Source organism: Hylobates moloch, unplaced genomic scaffold (genome assembly GCF_009828535.3).
Source record: "Hylobates moloch isolate HMO894 unplaced genomic scaffold, HMol_V3 SCAFFOLD_15, whole genome shotgun sequence".
Classification (NCBI taxonomy): domain Eukaryota; kingdom Metazoa; phylum Chordata; class Mammalia; order Primates; family Hylobatidae; genus Hylobates; species Hylobates moloch.
The window spans coordinates 95091196-95107458 of NW_026652290.1; positions in this window are offsets into that span (position 1 = coordinate 95091196).

Genomic DNA, 16263 nt, shown 5'->3' on the forward strand with positions numbered 1-16263 from the left:
AGGCTGAGGCAGGAGAATCACCTGAGCCTGGGGAGGTGGAGGTTGCAGTGAACCGAGATCTCATCATCACACTCCAGCCTGGGCGACAGAGTGTGGCCCCAAAAAATAAAAAATAAGAGAAAAAAAAAGTGTTGAAGGTGCCACCCCGTGGGTAACCAGGACCCTCAGGATTGCCGGGAGGGCCAGCGGGGAATGTGTTAGCTGCCTGTGCTTCAAGCAGGCGGGACCTCTGGGCTGGTCCTGGAAACTCCATGGTCCCGGCCACCCCCTGCCATTGGCAAGGAGTGAAAGGACACGGGGTCCCAGGGGAGCAGGGGCAGTCTGGGCTGGGTGGGGACAGACTCCCCGCCAGGATCCCTGCGGTGTGCACGGCCATCCTGCAGCTTCATTGGAGCCCCGCAGCACCCCAGAGGGAAGGACGGAAGAGAAGCTGTGGTCGTGCCTCTCTTCCCTCCCTCGCTTCAGGGTCAGACTTCTAGAAACTACTTTGTAGATGTGGCAAGAATGCGTCCACCCTGGCAGTTTCTAGATCTCTCAACTCCTGCTCCCCCCAAGAAACCCCCCAGACCCAGCCGCCGCCTCATCTGAGACCCCCCTCCTGCCTGCTGTCCTTTGGACTTGTTGCCTCATTTTCTCCACTGTGGAGGCCTGGGAAGGGATCCTGGGTGCTCCCAAAGGTGGCTACACACCTGGGGATGCCCCGTTTTGCCCTGGCCACGGACGCACTGCAGTCTAGGGGGTAGGATTCCCCTGCATCCCGGGGCCAGACCCTTTCCTGTAAAACATGTAGCATTTTAAAGTTTGCAGGGCATGAGCTGGGTGGCTCACACCTGTAATCCCAGGACTTTGAGGCTGAGGTGGGCAGATCACCTGAGGTCAGTAGTTCAAGACCAGCCTGGCCAACATAGTGAAACCCCATCTCTACCAAAAAATACAAAAATTAACCGGGCGTGGTGGCAGGTACCTATAATCCCGGCTACTCAGGAGGCTGAGGCGGAGGTCGCTATGAGCCGAGATAGCCCCACTGCACTCCAGCATAGATGACACAGCCAGACTCTCTCTCAAAGAAAAAGGTTGTGGGGCTTGGCCGGGTATGGTGGCTCACGCCTATAATCCTAGCACTTTGGGAGGCCGAGGCAGGTGGATCACCTGAGGTCAGGAGTTCGAGACCAGCCTGGCCAACATGGCGAAACCCCGTCTCTACTAAAAATGCAAAAAAATCAGTCCAGCTGGGCGCGGTGGCTCACGCTTGTAATCCCAGCGCTTTGGGAGGCCGAGGCGGGCGGATCACGAGGTCAGGAGATCGAGACCACGGTGAAACCCCGTCTCTACAAAAAATACAAAAAAAAATTAGCCGGGCGTAGTGGCGGGCGCCTGTAGTCTCAGCTACTCGGAGAGGCTGAGGCAGGAGAATGGCATGGCATGAACCTGGGAGGCGGAGCTTGCAGTGAGCCGAGAGCGCGCCACTGCACTCCAGCCTGGGCGACAGAGCGAGACTCCGTCTCAAAAAAAAAAAAAAAAATTAGCTGGATGTGGTGCCAGCCACCTATAATCCCAGCTACACGGGAGGCTGAGGCAGGAGAATTGCTTGAACTCAGAAGGCGGAGGTTGCAGTGAGCTGAGATTGCGCCACTACACTCCAGCCTGGGTGACAGAGCAAGACTCTGTCTTAAAAAAATAACATGGCCAGGCACAGTGGCTCACACCTGTAATCCCAGCACTTTGGGAGGCCGAGGCAGGCAGATCACGAGGTCAGGAGATCGAGACTATCCTGGCTAACACAGTGAAACCCCGTCTCCACTAAAAATGCAAAAAATTAGCCGGGTGTGGTGGCAGGCGCCTGTAGTCCCAGCTACTCGGGAGGCTGAGGCAGAAGGATGGCGTGAACCCGGGAGGTAGAGCTTACAGTGAGCCGAGACTATGTCACTGCACTCCAGCCTGGGCAAGAGAGCGAGACTCCGTCTCAAAAAAATAACAATAAAAAAAAAAAAGTAAATAAATAAATAACGTTTGCGGGGCTTTAGGGTGAAGGGGGTGTCACTGAAAGCCAGGCCTTGGGGTGCCCTGGGGCAGCTCACTCCTTGACATTGGAAGGTTTTACACATCCATGTTGAGGTTTTCTGTGGTTATTCTTAAAAACCTCCAGACAGGCTGGGAGCGGTGGCTTATGCCTGTAATCCCAGCACTTTGGGAGGCCAAGGCAGGGGGGGCGGATCACGAGGCCAGAAGTTCGAGACCAGCCTGGCCAACGTGGTGAAACCCTGTCTCTACTAAAAATACAAAAATTAGCCAGGCATGGTAGCACACCTGTAATCTCAGCTACTCAGGATGCTGAGGCAGGAGAATCGCTTGAACCCGGGAGGCTGACGTTGCAGTGAGCCGAGATCATGCCACTGCACTCCAGCCTGGGTGACAGAGCAAGACTCTGTCTCAAAAAACTCTGACAAATGATACTCTACCCCCATGTCTCAGGCCCACATGGACCTGGGGCACACCACCTGTGGCCCCAAGAAGACAACCTACAGGTTTTGTGGTTTTTCCATCATACCGGACAGAGTATTGCTCTGTCACCCAGCCTGGAGAGCAGTGGCATGATCTCAGCTCACTGCAACCTTCACCTCCCAGGTTCAACTGATTCTCGTGTCTCAGCCTCCCGAGTAGCTGGGACTACAGGCGCCCACCACACCCAGCTAATTTTTGTGTTTTAGTAGAGACAGGGTTTCACCATGTTGCCCAGGCTGGTCTCAAACTCCTGAGCTCAAGCAATCCACCTGCCTCGGCCTCCCAAAGTGCTGGGATTACAGGCGTGAGCCACCGTGCCCACCCCCCAGCTCGGTATTTTCATCGTAAATAAACAGCACTTGACTTGGTCATGGGTGCTGGCTTCTGCCTCCGGAGGGCACGGGCAGCCCTGGCGTCCCTCTTCGTAGTGCAAGTCTGTCCCCGGACACACCAAAAAGTCACCGGCTCCATGCAAGTGCCCCAGGCTGTGTGCTGGGCAGGATTTGCTAAAATATTCGATTTATGAAGCTGGGGTCACAGGCGACCGCCCGCTCGCTTCATCCTGTGGAATTCTCCCCAGATGGGACCCAGGCCGGCCCTGGGACAGGCACATACTTCCTTCTCCTCCTGCAACAACCGCCTCGGGGTGGGGCAAGTGGAAAGGTCATCAAATGAAATGAGGCTGGAGAAGCAACCAGCTGCCCAGAGGGTGAGATTCTACGCGGGTCACCATGCCATAGCGTCCCCATCCTGTCCCCATCCCTGCCACCCCAACCCAGTGTGCACATTGCACCCCAGACGAAATGTACATTTCCCAGTTTTAGCAGAATTTCCCTGTTAAAACATTTTAAATAGAAAACGCTGGGCACAGTGGCCCACGCCTGTAATCCCAGCATATTGGGAGGCCAAGGCGGGAGGATCACCTGAGGTCAGGAGTTCGAGACCAGCCTGGGCAACATGGTGAAATCCCATCTCTACTAAAAATACAAAAATTAGCTGGGCATGGTGGCAGGCGCCTGTAATCCCAGCTACTCGGGAGGCTGAGGCAGGAGAATCCCTTGAACCTGGGAGGTGGAGCTTGCAGTGAGCCAAGATCGTGCCACTGCACTCCAGCCTAGGCGACAGAGCGAGACTCTGTCTCAAAACAAACAAACATAAATTAGCCGGCATGTTCACTTAAACCCAGGAGATGGAGGCTGCAGTGAGCCGAGATCGTGCCACTGCCCTCCAGCCTGGGCGACAGAGCGAGACTCTGTCTCAAAAAAAATAAATACTGTTTGGGTGCGGCGGCTCAGACATGTAATCCCAGCACTTTGGGAGGCCAAGGTGGGTGATCACCTGAGGTTAAGAGTTCAAGACCAGCCTAGCCAACATGATGAAAGCCCATCTCTACAAAAAATACAAAAATTAGCTGGGCATGGTTGTGGGCACCTGTGATCCCAACTACTCGGGAGGCTGAGGCAGGAGCGCAGGAGTTACCTGTTCCGCCCCTGCGCCCCTGCACTCCAGCCTGGCAACAGAGGGAGACAGACTCTATCTCAATAAATAAATAAATAAATATTAATAAACAAAATAGAAGAAAATAACAGATGAGTTGATAGTATATTTAACCCAGCAGAGCCAAAATACTCCTGTTTCACCTTGGAATCAGTATGAAATATTTAGGTTTTTTTCTTTTTTTTTGAGATGGAGTGTCGCTCTACTGTCCAGGCTGGAATGCAGTGGCGTGATCTCAGCTCACCACAACCTCCACCTCCCGGGTTCAAGCGATTCTCTTGCCTCAGTCTCCCGAGTAGCTGGGATTACAGGCATGTGCCACCACCCCCGGCTAATTTTTGTATTTTTAGTAGAGACAGGGTTTCACCATGTTGGCCAGGCTGGTCTCGAACGCCTGACTTCAATGATCTGACCGCCTTGGGCTCCCAAAGTGCTGGGATGACAGGCGTGAGCAACCGCGCCCGGTGGTTTTGTTTTGTTTTGGTTTGGTTTGGTTTTTTGGATGCAAATTCTTGGGAATTTTGTCTGCCAGGGACTGCCTGACTGGCCGGCATAAAACTCAATCATTTCTGTCCCCTCACAGATGTCATTTAATCCACTGGATCTTAGCAGGAACAATTCTGTTCCCCCACCCAGGGGAGGCTTGGAAACTCCCAGACGTCTGTGGTTGTCGAGACAGGGGGTGCCCCTGCCATGGAGTGGATGGAGGCCAGACATGTCACCCAGCATCCTGCAGTGCCCAGGGCGGCCCCACTGCCAGAGAACCATCCAGCCCAGGTGTCCCCAGTACGGGGTGGAGGCGGGGGTCTCAGGCAGCCCTCCCTGGGGCCAGGGCGGTTTCCTGTGTGCGGAGTCTGGGACACAGGGTGGAGGCGCTGCAGGCAGGGGACAGCTGCACCCGGGGTGGGGACATGATGGGGCAGCACAGAAAGAAGCTTCTAGAAGGTGGGCGGTCTGGGGCCACGTGGCCAGGGGTGGAGGTGTGTGACCTGCAGGAAGCCTCAGGTCCCGCAGGCGGAACTCAGCCTCCTGGAGGCCCTGGGCTCCAGGGCAGGTTAAGGAGAGTTCAGAGGAAGTTGTCACAGCCTTTCCCAGAACGCAGGGGTCTGGCGAGGAGTGGGAGGAAGGGAGGAAGAACGGGCCTAGCTCAAAACGAAACCAGCAGCGGCCGGCGGCCCCACCCCTCCCTCCGCTCCCCTTCCTGGCCTCTGAGCTGACCAAGTGTACAGGCCCCGGGGCCTCCAGGCCGTACCTGGAGCAACAGGCCAGGTGAGTTGAGGGTGGCGCAGGAGTTACCTGTTCCGCAGTCCCTGGCAGGCGGACAGGAGAGGCCTGGGCCCAGTGGCGACCTGGAACTGGAGGCCCAGTCTCAGGTTTCTGCCGGGCTTCCCAGGGGAGGGACAGAGGCCTGCAGAGAGGCCCCCTGGAGGGCAGCACAGGTGAGGACCCAACCCCAGCTGGGACCCTGACACCAGCTCTCTCCCGTCCACCAGTGACTCACCACCAGCCCCTCAGGACAGCAGGGCCTCCTGTTTTGTTAATGTTTTTGTTTGAGGCAGGGTCTCACTCTGTCGCCCAGGCTGGAGTGCAGTGGCACCATCATAGCTCACTTCAGCCTCTGCCTCCCAGGTTCAAGCGATCCTCCTGCCTCAGCCTCCTGAGTAACTGGGACTGCAGGCGTGCGCCACCAAGCCCAGCTAATTTTTTGAAACTTTCTTGTAGAGATGGGGTCTCACCATATTGCCCAGGCTGGCCTGAAACTCCTGGAACTCCTGGCCCCAAGCAATCCTTCTGATCCCAATATGCTGGGATTACAGGCGTGAGTCACCGCGGCCGGCCAGGGCCTCCTGTTTGAACATCAGGCCACAGGCCTGACGATATTTCTGCTGTCCTTGGGCCTGTGACCTTGGGGAAGATAGAATCCTCTCTGAGAGCCTCAGTTTCCCTATTTGCAAAGGAACTCATCACAGGCCAGGCCCAGGGGCTCATGCCTGTCATCCCAGCACTTTGGGAGGCTGAGGCAGGTGGATCACCTGAGGTCAGGAGCTCGAAACCAGCCTGGCCAACGTGGGGAAACCCCATTTCTACTAAAAGTACAAAAATTAGCCAGGCGTGGTGGCGCATGCCTGTAATCCCAGCTACTCAGGAGGCTGAGGCAGGAGAATCGCTTGAACCCGAAGGCAGAGGTTGCAATGAGCTGAGATCCCGCCACTGCACTCCAGCCTGGGCGACAGAGCAAGACTCCATGTCTAGAAAAAAAAGAAAAAGGCCAGGCGCAGTGGCTCACGCCTGTAATCCCAGCACTCTGGGAGGCTGAGGTAGGCAGATCACCTGAGGTCAGGAGTTCAAGACCAGCCTGGCCAACATGGCGAAACCCCGTCTCTACTAAAAATACAAAATAAAAAAAAAAAATTGGCCGGGCTCGGTGGCTCACGCTTGTAATCCCAGCACTTTGGGAGGCCGAGGCGGGCGGATCCCGAGGTCAGGAGATCAAGACCAGGGTGAAACCCCGTCTCTACTAAAAATACAAAAAATTAGCCGGGCGTGGTGGCGGGCGCATGTAATCCCAGTTACTCGGGAGGCTGAGACAGGAGAATAGCTTGAACCCGGGAGGTGGAGGTTGCAGCGAGCCGAGATCACACCATTGCACTCCAGCCTGGGCAACAAGAGCGAAACTCCATCTCAAAAAAAAAAAAAAAAAAAAAGGACCTCATCATAGACTAAGAGAGAAGCGTCCACGGAGGAGCGAATCCTCTCTGCAGACTTCCGAGGAGGCCCACACAAAATAGGCTGACCAGGTTTGCCTCCCCCCACACAACCTCTGCGGCAGCTGAGTCCCTGCAAGTTAGGTGACCTTCTGAAGGTGACTCGAACCTCCGCCAGGGAAGACATGGACGATCCTGTGGTCCCACCATCCTGCTCTCTCCCCTAACAGGACACTGCCTTCGTGACCCACAAATATTTGGGGCTCTTCTGCAGTGCCCTGTGGGATCCTAAAAGATAAGCGCCCGTGTCCATCCTTGGGGAGCCTGCAGCCTCACCACAGCACTCGGGCCCAGAAATTAGAATTTACAGCCACCCTAAGGGCTAAAGGCAAATTTAGCCAGAACCTGGAGGAGAAGTCCTGGGAAGGAAGGCAATCCACACCTGAGGGCTGGAGAGGGCATTCTCCACAGTGGCAGGGCCAACATGGGCAACTGTGCCAGCAAAGGCTCAGTGGCAGGACTGGGTGACAGGGGCCTTTGGAGAGGACCAGCCTGGCTGGGGGCATGGGCTGGGAGCAACAAGGTTCAAAATATGGCCATGCAGCTGAGATCCCTTCCTCCCTCCAGGCAAGAAACGGGGGCAGCTTTTTTTTTTTTTTTGAGACGGAGTCTCACTCTGTCGCCCAGGCTGGAGTGCAGTGGCGCAGTCTCGGCTCACTGCAAGCTCCACCTCCCGGGTTCACGCCATTCTCCTACCTCAGCCTCCCGAGTAGCTGGGACTACAGGCGCCCGCCACCACGCCTGGCTAATTTTTTTTGTATTTTTTAGTAGAGATGGGGTTTCACTGTGTTAGCCAGGATGGTCTCAATCTCCTGACCTCATGATCCGCCCACCTCGGTCTCCCCAAAGCGCTGGGATTACAGGCATGAGCCACCACTCCCGACCAAGGGGGGCAGCTTTGAACGCCCCCAGCACAACCTCCTGAGCTGTGGCATCGCTTCCGAGATGGCACTGAAGGCCCTCCGTGCCACAAGGTCCCTACTGGGCCCCCTGAGTGTGGCTGGTGGCTGGTGGCCTCTTGGAGTGAGGCTCACTGTGCACCAAGGTTAAAGGCTGGAGGTCACCAGGCCTGGAGCAGTGGCAGGTTCAAATGCAGATGTTGCCGCAACTTCCGTCAGTATCTACAACTATCTAGAACTCGCACTGCCAGGAACACCGCCGTCCGGGTCGCCTTCCCCTCCTCCCTCAAGCCAGGCTTGAGCTCTGTGCAGAGACAAAGGCTGGGCCCTGAGTGGCTGTCCTGGGTCCCCCTTCCTCCCAGAATACCAAGCTCACACCGTTTCTCAGGCCTCGGGAGACCTTTCCTGTCAGGTCTTTGCAGCTCTGTCCCCACGGACACAGGGCTCCCTGGGCTCTTGGAGGAGGAAGGAGGGAGGAGGAGCAGGTAGGAGGGAGGAGGGGCATGGAGGAGGGAGGAGGGGCAGAGAGGAGGAAGAAAGGAACAGGGAGGAGTAGGGGGAGGGAGGAGGAGTAGGGAAGAGGAGGGAGGAGGAGCAGGGGTGAGTAGGGAGGAAGAAGGAGGAGGAGGAAAAAAGGGTGAGGAGGAGGGGAGACCAGGAGGAGGAGGAGGACAGAAGGAGCAGAGAAAAACAAGGAGGAGGAGGGGAGAGTAGGAGGGAGGAAGGAGGAGCAGAGAAGAGCAGGGAGGAGGGAGGAGGGGCAGGGAGGAGGTGAGAGGAGGAGCAAGAAGGAGAAGGAGGGAGGAAGGAGGAGAGAGGAGGAGCAAGAAGGAGGAGGAGGGAGGAAGGAGGAGAGAGGAGGAGCAAGAAGGAGGAGGAGGGAGGAAGGAGGAGGAGCATCGAGGAGGAGGGAGGAGGAGCAATGACCACAGACACAGGAGGGAGCTTGCTGGGATTGCATAAGATCCTAGTGCCAGGGCCAGGTGGGCTGAGGAAAGAGGAGATCCTGAATGTGGAACCCTGGAAGGGAGATTAGACTGGAGCCCTAGCCGACACTTGAGGGTATCCACTCTACACTCCCCATACCTACCTTTTTTTTTTTTTTCTGTGACAGATTCTCGCTTTGTCGCCCACGCTGGAGTGCAGTGGCGCAATCTCAGCTCACTAAAACCTCCACCTCCCAGGTTCAAGCGATTCTTCCGCCTCAGCCTCCCGAGTAGCTGGGACTACAGGCGCCCGCCACCACGTCCAGCTAACTTTTGTATTTTTAGTAGAGACGGGGTTTCACTGTGTTAGCCAGGATGGTCTCAATCTCCTGACCTTGCGATCCGCCCGCCTTAGCCTCCCAAAGTGCTGAGACTACAGGCATAAGCCACCATGCCCGTCCCCCTCCTCGCCTCTTTTCCCTTCCCCCTTCCCGTCCCCACCCCTCCCTCTCTCCCTCCCCTTCATCTCCCCTCCCTGTCTTCTCCCACCTCTTCCCCTCCACCTCTCCTTTCCTCCTGCTCTCCCCATCCCTTCCCCCTTCTCCTCCTCCTCTCTTCCCCCTCCCCCTTCCCCTCCCCACCCCTCCACCTCCTCCCTCCCTTCCCCTCCCCATCCCCTCTCCCCTTCCCCTTCCCTCCACGTCATTTGTTTGTTTGTTTTTTTGAGACAGGATCTCACTCTGTCACCTAGGCTGGAGTGCAGTGCGGCACGATCACCTCTCACTGCAGCCTCCTGCTCAGGTGAACCTCCTGTCTCAGCCTCCTGAGTAGCTGGGATGACAGGCACACGCCACCATGCCTGACTAATTTTTGTTTTTTTTTTGTAGAGTCAGGGTTTTGTCATGTGGCCAGGCTGGTCTCCAAGTCCTGGGCTTAAGGGATCCTCCATCCTCCTGCCTCGGCCTCCTAAAGTGCTGGGGTTACAGGTGTCAGTCACCGCGCCATTCCTCCTCTCCCCATCATTAAAGGGGAGGGGCCATTGTATACCCAGCCCACTTGTCTCTGTTCCTTTCTGGGCCTCCGCAGGGCGCCACCTGTAAATGCTAACTTGGGTTTCCCTTTTTATTTATTTATTTATTTTTATTTTTATTTTTTTTTGAGACAGAGTCTCACTCTGTCGCCCAGGCTGGAGTGCAGTGGCGCGATCTTGGCTCACTGCAAGCTCCACCTCCCGGGTTCACGCCATTCTCCTGCCTCAGCCTCCTGAGTAGCTGGGACTACAGGCGCCTGCCACCACGTCCGGCTAATTTTTGTATTTTCAGTAGAGCTGGGGTTGCACCATGTTGGCCAGGCTAGTCTTGAACTCCTGACCTCATGATCCACCTGCCTCGGCCTCCCAAAGTGCTGGGATGACAGGCATGGGCCACTGCGCTGGGCTACTAATGTGGGTTTCTAAGGTTCCAGCAGCCTCCCTAAGCCTCCTGTTTGGAAGTCCTGGGTTCCCGCCCTGTGTGGGGTGGAGAAGGGGCTTTTCCAGGAGCACGGAGCTGCCAGCCCAGGTGGATCCCCTCAGCACCTCAGTGAGCTGGTGCTGTCTTTCTATCCATTTTATTATTATTACTATTATTTTAGACAGGGTCTCAGTCTGTTGCCCAGGCTAGAGTGCAGTGGTGCGATCTCAGCTCACTGCAACCTCCACTTCCCAGATTCAAGTGATTCTCCTGCCTCAGCCTCCCAAGTAGCTGGAATTACAGGCACCTGCCACCACGGCTGGTTAATATTTATTTATTTATTTTCTCTCTTTTTATTATTCCCGTTTTATAATGAAGAGGCTAATTTTTATTTTTCTTAATTTTTAACGTTTATATTTTGAGATGGAGTCTGGCTCTCTTGCCCAGGCTGGAGTGCAGTGGCACGATCTTGGCTCACTGCAACCTCTGCCTCCCGGATTCAAGCAATTCTCCCACCTCAGCCTCTGGAGTAGCTGGGATTACAGGTGCAAGCCACCGCGCCTGGCTAAGTTTTATGTTTTTAGTAGAGACGGAGTTTCACCACGTTGGCCAGGCTGGTCTTGAACTCCTGACCTCAAGTGATCCGCCCCTCTTCGCCTCCTAAGGTGCTGGAATTACAGGTGTGAGCCATCCAGCCCAGCCAAGTGACTACACTAAAAACCCACTGAGGCTGGGTGAGGTGACTCATGCCTTTAATCCCAGCACTTTGGGAGGCCGAGGCGGGCAGATTGCCTGAACACAGGAGTTCAAGACCAGCCTGGGCAACATGGTGAACCACTGCCTCTACTAAAATGCAAAAATTAGCCGGGCATGGTGGTGGGCGCCTGTAGTCCCAGCTATTCCGGAGGCTGAGACATGAGAATCAGTTGAACCTGGGAGGTGGAGGCTGCAGTGAGCCGAGACTGCTCTGCTGTACTCCAGAGTGAGACTGTGTCTCCAAAAAAGAAAAAAGAAAAAAACAAACAAACACTGAACTATATACTCTAAATAGGTGAATTGCACGGTATGTGAATTATATCTCAATTAAGCTGTTAAAAAAAAAAAAAAAAACTACCAACCTCTCACATTTTGACACAGACTAACTGCCTATCTCTACTGAGATATGTTATTCATACTGACATGCAAATAGTCACTCCCCTATCCTGTCTGACCAGCACCAAGCACCTGCCCCACCTTGACTGGGCCATGTGGGGGTGCTGGGGCCAGGGAGGTCAGTGGTCCCAGTCCCTGCTCTTGAGTGAGTGGCTCAAGCCCCAGGCCCCCACCAAGCAGGAAGGACCTGAGGGTGGGGTGGGGATTGAGGTGGGGTGGGGACAAGGCCATGCCCAACTGAATTTCCAGCCTGGATCTGCTAGCGGACAGAGCTCCAGCCTCCGCTGGGCATTCTGGGGGACAGTGGCTCATCCCGGGCTCGGGACTCGGGCAGCCCGGAGCCTCCTTCCCGGTGGTTTCTGGGCCAAGGGTCTCTCCCTGGCCAAAGGAGCGCCGACATCCTGTTCTGCCTGGGAGTTGGCCCCGCCCCCTCCCACGGGGACATTATGGGATGGTCCGAGGTGCTGGAAGAGACTTTGAACTTCCTAGCGCCGGATGGGGTGTACGTGATTCTTAGCCCCACTTTTGGGTAACTGGGGGGTCCAGGAAAGGAGGCTCAGGGATAGTAAGAAGTTGCTTCTCCCACCCAAGGTCACACAGGGAGAACTTGACCTTGACCCCATGACCTTGACTTCCAGGATCCCCCGGCCAGGCCAGAAGAAGGTCAGGAAAAGGAGTGGCAGGTGGTGGACCCCTCCCCGGCCCCCAACTTAACAATGCCACCCTCCCCGGCTCTGTCCCTCTCTCTGACCCTCTCTCCTCTCTCTGTCCCCAGCCCTGAAAGTGAAACCGGTGATACCAAAGTGAAACGGAAGCTCCGGCCCCCGCAGCCAAGCCCGGCAGGCAGAGACGGAGAGAAGGAGAGGGGGACAGGGGCCAGCCCACGTGGCAGGTGGGCTGTAGGGAGGGAGGACTCCGCTCTTTAAATTGCGGTGGTTCTTAAAAAAAAAGAACAAACCCAGGAGGTCTGGCTGGACCAGAACCGCAGCCATGATCTCCCCTCCCACAGCCCCGCCCCCACCCCGAAGTCTGGAGTCTTCAGCTCCACGCTGGGGGTGCCATGTTGAGGATTCTGCACAACTAGGGGCTGGGGGAGAGGACAGACTGGCCTTGTCTCTTGTTGGAAGGTCCCGTGGGGTGAGGGTGACCCTTGGGGTTCATCTCCAGGGTCCAGGAATCACCCCAAAGTGGGTAAAGCCTGGGGCCAGGGTCCCCCCCTTATCCCAGAGTAGGGACTGTCTGCTTTGGACAAGGAGGTGCCCATAGGGGGTTGACCCCCGGGGCAGTGGTGGAGGGCAGTGGATGGCTGAAGTCCTGCCTTGTCCAGAGGTCACTGGCCAGTGGCTTTTCTTCTCCTCAGAGCACAGAGAGGAGAGAAGTGTGCAGGTGCCTTCTACGGCGAGCAAGACTGAAGTTAGACCCAGGCTAGAATTTCGGCTCCTCAGCGCGGTGGACACGATGGGGCCAGGTCAACCTCTGGGGTGGGTCCGTCCTGGGCACTGCAGGGTGCTGAGCTGTGTCTCTGGTCTCCACCCACCCCCTCCCCAATCACGACACCTAAAAATGTCTCCAGATATCACCCAGTGTCGCCTGGAAGGAGGCAGAGTCACTCCAGATGAGACCTCCTGAGCTAAAGGGTACTGGGCCGCAGAGAGAGGTAGAGACCGGACCCTGAGCCATGACCCAAAAGGCAGCAGGCCCTGGGCTTCCGAGCCCTGTGGCCAGGTCCTGAGAGGTGCCTGGGAGGCAGCCATCAGTCTGGAAGAGAGAGGGTGGGCAAGAGGCTGCCACTCAGGTGCAGAGAGGGGTCTGGGCTGGGTAAAACCGGGGCAGAAGGACCCATTGCAGATGAGAATTCTGAGTGGTGTGGTGGAGACGGATCCAGTCCCAGCATAGCTACCAAGGCTTCTGCCTTCTGGAACAAATCGAAGTCACCTCTTAGCAGCTGCCCAGGTGAAAATACCCAGGCACCATCTCCCCAGCCGCTATGAATTCAGCGGCTATGGAGAAGTCGGCAGCTCAGAAAGCATTTCTCCCAGGCCAGGCACAGTGGCTCATGCCTGTGATCTCAGCACTTTGGGAGGCTGAAGCGGGTGGATCACCTGAGCTCAGGAGTTCAAAACCAGTATGGTCAACATGGTAAGACCACATCTGTAATAAAAATACAAAAGTTAGCCAGGTGTGGTGGCACACACCTGTAATGCCAGTTACTCAGGAGGCTGAGGCAGGAGAATCGCCTGAACCCAGGAGGTGGAGGTTGCAGTGACCGAGATCACACCACTGCACTCCAGCCTGGGTGATAGAACGAGACTCAGTCTCAAAAAATAGAATAATAAATAAATAAATAAATTGAGATATAATTCACACACCAGAATATGTACCTTTTATTTATTTATTTATTTATTTATTTATTTATTATTATTATTTTTTTTTGAGATAGAGTTTCACTCTTGTTGCCCAGGCTGGAGTGCAATGGCACAATCTCGGCTCACTGCAACCTCTGCCTCCCGGGTTCACGCCATTCTCCTGCCTCAGCCTCCCGAGTAGCTGGGATTACAGGCATGTGTCACCACACCTGGCTAATTTTGTACTTTTAGTAGAGATGGGGTTTCTCAATATTGGTCAGGCTGGTCCCCAACTCCTGACCTCAGGTGATCCACCTGCCTCTGCCTCCCAAAGTGTTGGGATTACAAGCGTGAGCCACCGCGCCTGGCCTTATTTATTTATTTATTTTATTTGAGACAGAGTCTCGCTCTGTTGCCCAGACTGGAGTGCACAGGCACAATCTTGGCTCACTCCAACCTCCACCTCCCGGGTTCAAGTGATTCTCCTGCCTCAGCCTCCCAAGTAGCTGGGGTTACAGGCACCCACCACCATGCCTGGCTGATTTTTGTATTTTTAGTGGAGATGGGGTGTTGTCATGTTGGCCAGGCTGGTCTTGAACTCCCGACCTCAGGTGATCCAGCCGCCTTGGCTTCCCAAAGTGCTGGGATTCCAGGTGTGACTCTGTCCTTTTTTTTTTTTTTTTTTTTGAGACAGAGTCTCGCTCTGTTGCCCAGGCTGGAGTGCAGTGGCGTAATCTTGGCTCATTGCAACCTCCGCCTCCCAGGTTCAAGCGATTCTCCTGCCTCAGCCTCCTGAGTAGCTGGGATTACAGGCAAGCGTCACCACGCCCGGCTAATTTTTTTTTTCGATTTTTAGTAGAGACGGGGTTTCATGATGTTGGTCAGGCTGATCTCGAACTTCTGACCTCGTGATCCGCCCGCCTCAGCCTCCCAAAGTGCTGGGATTACAGGCGTAAGCCACCGCACCCAGCCTCGAGCCTGCCCTTTTTAAAGGGTGTGATTCAGTCATTTTCAATACATTCACAGAGTTGTGCAACTATCACCACTATCTAGTTGCAGAACCTATCACCCCAAAAAGGAAGCCCCATCCCCATCAGCAGTCACTACCCATCCCCCTCCCAGCCCCGGCACCCACGCATCCCCTTCCTGCCTCTGTGGCTTGGCCTGTCCTGGACATTTCATAGAAATGGAATCACACGCTGTGTGGCTTTTTGTGTCTGGCTTCCCTCACTGAGTGTGAGGTCCTCAGGGTTCATCCACGCGGTAGCCTGAGTCAGAGCCTCCTTCCTTTTCATGGCTGAATCCAGAACACTTTAAATAAAGTCCACAGCCTGCAAGTCCCCACTGGGTGCCCTCTGGCTCCCAACTGCAGCCATTCTGGGCACCTTGGCTATTCCTCTTACCTAGGAAACATACGGAGGTCTTCAGCTGATTCTATCTTCATTCAGATCTCTGCTCATGGCCTGGCGCAGTGGCTCACCCCTGTAATCCTAGCACTTTGGGAGGCCAACGTGGGTGGATCGCATGAGGTCAGGAGTTCGAGACCAGCCTGACCAACATGGTGAAACCCCATCTCTACTAAAAATACAAAGAGTAGCCAGGCGTGGTGGCAGGAGCCTGCAATCCCAGCTACTCAGGAGGCTGAGGCAAGAGAATCTCTTGAACCTGGGAGGCGGAGGTTGGAGTGAGCCAAGATCCCGCCACTGCCCTCCAGCCTGATGACAGAGCAAGACTCTGTCTCCAAAATAAAAGAAAGAAAGAAAAAACAAGATCTCTGCTCAAACATCACTTTCTTTGAGGAAATCATCTTCATGATCTTTTTTTTTTTTTTTTTTTTCGGTAGAGACAGGGTCTCACTATGTTGCGCAGGCTGATCTTGACCTCCTGGCTCAAGCAATCCTTTAACTTTGGCCTCCCAAGGTGCTGGGATTACAGATGTGAGCCGCCATGTCGGCCCTTCAGGACTATTTAAAAAATAAAATAGCCTCTAGGCACAAGTAGGTTTTGTCTGATTCTGTGGGATCTCTGTGTCTTTTGCTATCTTTGAGTTATTTCACAACCCCGTAAGTTGTAGAAAACTGATAATAATTGCAACGATTCTTGTCCACAAGAAAACAAATTCACTGTCTATCGTCACATCTTCCTTCTATTTGTAGATTCATTCTGGCATTTCTTTTTTTTTTTTTTTTGAGACAGAGTTTTGCTCTTGTTGCCCAGGCTGGAGTGCAATGGCACGATCATGGCCCACCACCTCCCGGGTTCAAGTGATTCTCCTGCCTCAGCCTCCCGAGTAGCCGGGATTACAGGCGTGCACCACCACGTCCGGCTAATTTTGTGTTTTTAGTAGAGATGGAGTTTCACCATGTTGGTCAGGCTGGTCTCAAACTCCTGACCTCAGGTGATCCACCCGCCTCAGCCTCCCAAAATGCTGGGATTACAGGTGGGAGCCACCATGCCCGGCCTATTATTATTATTTTAAATGTTAGAGATGGGCAGGCCGGGCGCGGTGGCTCACGCTTGTAATCCCAGCACTTTGGGAGGCCGAGGCGGGCGGATCACGAGGTCAGGAGATCGAGACCACGGTGAAACCCCGTCTCTACTAAAAAAAATACAAAAAATTAGCCGGGTGTGGTGGCGGGCGCCTGTAGTCCCAGCTACTCGGAGAGGCTGAGGCAGGAGAATGGCGTGAACCCGGGAGGCGGAGCTTGCAGTGAGCCGAGATTGCA